The sequence below is a fragment of the Drosophila hydei genome, unplaced genomic scaffold, assembly GCF_003285905.1.
Source record: "Drosophila hydei strain 15085-1641.00,03,60 unplaced genomic scaffold, DhydRS2 tig00008114-arrow-pilon, whole genome shotgun sequence".
Taxonomy (NCBI): domain Eukaryota; kingdom Metazoa; phylum Arthropoda; class Insecta; order Diptera; family Drosophilidae; genus Drosophila; species Drosophila hydei.
In genome coordinates this window covers 1,323,774-1,327,096 of record NW_022045827.1, presented here as the reverse complement: position 1 = coordinate 1,327,096, position 3,323 = coordinate 1,323,774, and positions in this window count along the sequence as shown.

Genomic DNA, 3,323 nt, shown 5'->3' with positions numbered 1-3,323 from the left:
TCATTTTGAAACGAAAATCAATTTTTAATACAATTCCAAATTTGTAATGTTAGCATACTTTAAATGAAGCTAACTGAGTGAATAGTCAAATACACTTGGCTTGCTTCGTGTAGAAATTGGTAAATTGTAATGTAGAACATATTGAAAATTTTTTAAAAATTTTGATTTTTGTCTAAATAATATTTAATTTTTCAAAAAATTTACAAATAAATTTTTAAAAGTTAAAAAACAAATTTAATAAAAATTTCACATATTTATTATTTAGTGTATTTAGTCTATATACATATATATCATGTCTGTTGTAGAGTACCAAATATTGAGCATCAAGTGATCAGTGATCAATGCTCATAATTGCCACACTTAAAACTAATCAAAATCTCAAATTTTATTTAATCATCATTGATCATCAGTAATCCTAACTTTAGTAGATTTTTCCTTGCCCATATAATATGTCTAGAGTTCAAATTACTTAAATATTTATTGCATATTTCAATTACTCAACTTTTGTTAACTAATTTCATTATTTGAATGAAAATCAAATGGTTCAAGTTTAGATTTCGTATAAGCCTTTCACAGCTCTCTGGCATCTAAATTGGAATTAAGTACGCATTTTAAATACCGATTACTATCGATACTAAGAAAATGGAATGAGTTATCGAAAGACTAATAATAACCAAGTTCTGCTAATGCTGTACAGAAATTTATATGAGGTGTTTGTTTTGAAGCCCTGCAATTTTGAATCACAATACAATAAAAAATATATTTGTTATATCAATAAAAAATAACTTTATTAAAAAGAAATTTTTATGACTTAAAGTTTAAATATGATTTTGATTATGTGACAACCAAGTTTCATGTTGAAATAACAAATTTCACATTCATCATAAACATGAGCTTCACTGTTTTTGAAAACATATGGACTAAAGCCTCCATCAGATAGTTTTATGAATCCTTTATACCCTGCATTCTCATTTTCAATTCGTACAGGGTATAAACAAGTCTTGGGTTAATCTTCCAACTAGTTACATTCATTTAAAGCCTTGCTTCGATCACTCCCTGGTTGACTCTAACTTCTCTTTTTATTCAGCTATAAATATTTGACTGGCTTACAGCCAAGCTCAATAATCTTAATGAAGATGCGCATTTATTTTATTATATTTAATTGATATTGTTTTAATGGCAAGAAACATTTGCAACATTTGAGTCTGGCAACTGCCGTTTAGAATAACATTTAAATGTTGCAGGCACAAAACTGTTTTATGAGCTCAAGAGTGTCAGTGTGTGTGTGTGTGCATGTGTGTCAGGAGGGTGTGCGTGTGTGTGTGGGTGCACATTAGCCTCGTCATAATCTGAACTAATTGCAACCACAAAATGCCAGCCACAATTGAAGTGCGTCATAAATGTTTTGGGTCACAGTTTTACATGCGTCTCGTAGTTTTGCCAAGATGTTTGGACCCCGACACATCCGAGCACTCCCCACTGCCCCCACTGCCCCCACTGCCCCACCTGGTTGCCGGCAAAAGTTGCTTAAGTTTAATTAAGTGGCATTATGTTCAATTAGGCAAAAGTTTCGAATATGCAAATTAACACAATTTGCGAGCAAAGTGCTCGGGCGGGCGGCAACATTTGCTTCTGTGGCAGACAAATTGCTTTTTGCGTATTTGAAAAACACAAATCAAAGCAAATGACAACAGCAGCGTGGCGCCTCCGCCTTGTACGAAGACCCTTGTGGGCGTGGCCGAATTATAAATATTTCTCAGAGCTTTTAGTTTTTGGACATAAATAAATTATATAGTCATATAATAGGAATCAGTGAGGCGGAAATTATATAGAGAGAGAGAGCGGGGTAAGCGTGGCACTTACAGGGGGAGAGTAGGTGGGGCACAGGATTACCAAATTAATTTCTTAGAAATTTCTGACAAATTTGTTTGTAAAATGCTTTTGAGATTCATTCAGATTAACTAAGAAGTATTTATATTAATATCAAGCAGATGTCTTTGAGTTCAGAAGCATTCGCGAATAAAAATTTGTGTGAAAACGGCTAAACAGCTTAAAGTTCTAGTTTACTTTCTGAACTTAAGCAGAGATAAAATATATTAAAAAAATGCGAAACTTCTTTTGATGACTGTCTTGAGCTGCTTTATCTATATGTTTAATTTGGAATTTATTTTTTAAAAAAGTATATAATATGTTAAAAATATTACAATTAATTTAAATGGAATAAAATTATTATAATTTTAATTTAAATACAAAATTGTATAATATATAAAATATATTAAATGAAAAAATATATTTTATTTTTAATCTGCATGAAAATTAATATAATTATATAATATATTAATATTAATTCTAAAAGGAATTATATTTATTATATTAATATGAATTTGAATGAACAAAAATTATATAATGTAAAAAATGTATGAATATTAAATGAAATGAAAAAAGTTATTATTAATATTAATTAAAAAATTATTTAACTATTAATATTAATTGATATGGAAAAATTTTATTTTTGTAACTTCTTATCTTATAACTTCAATTTACACATCTCTTTAGCCCACTTTTGGGACTACCCTCACAGAGCATATATTTTTTAAAATTGTTTATCTTATCGTTTAAATATTATTACATAAATTTAACTATAAATTTTTTTTAGTGTAATTTGTTTAGATTTTGAAGATAAGATCTTTCCAGTGGTGCGAAATATTTTGGCTCTAACAAGAACTAAAAGAGAAATAAGTTAATAATAAAATGAAATAAGTTTTGCTTTAGTTTTAATCTTCTTTCTGACTAATTAAGTAGGTTAAATATATTTTTATTTAATTTAATTGTTCAACATTTAGCATAGGCTTAACTTGTAACCCTCTTCACATCAGATCACTCTCTCTACTTAAAGATAAGTAAATTTTCGTAGAACAATTCAGAATCGTATGCAGTCGATTAGGTATTCACTTAAGCTCAAAGTTCGCCCTCTGCCAGAGTTTGTCAAACGTTTGTAGCCAACTTTGATGATGGCATTTGAAATGTTCAATTAGAATTTGATAGGCGTGGCACATGTGAGAGTCTCCGCTTCTCTCTCGGGCTCAGTGCGTGTGTGTGTGTTTAGGCATGTGTGCTGACGTTTGATAAATGCAAGCAGACAAATGGATATCCTTGTAATCCTTTGGGCAGGGCCACAAACATTTAGCAGCTGCCTCTAATTGCATTTGGCTCGGCGTCAATGTCAAGGATTACAAATTAATTAAAGTATAAAGCATATGTGACGTGTATATCTCGTCCCTTCCTCATTGATCTCTCACTGTAGATGTAGGTGTAGGGGTCAC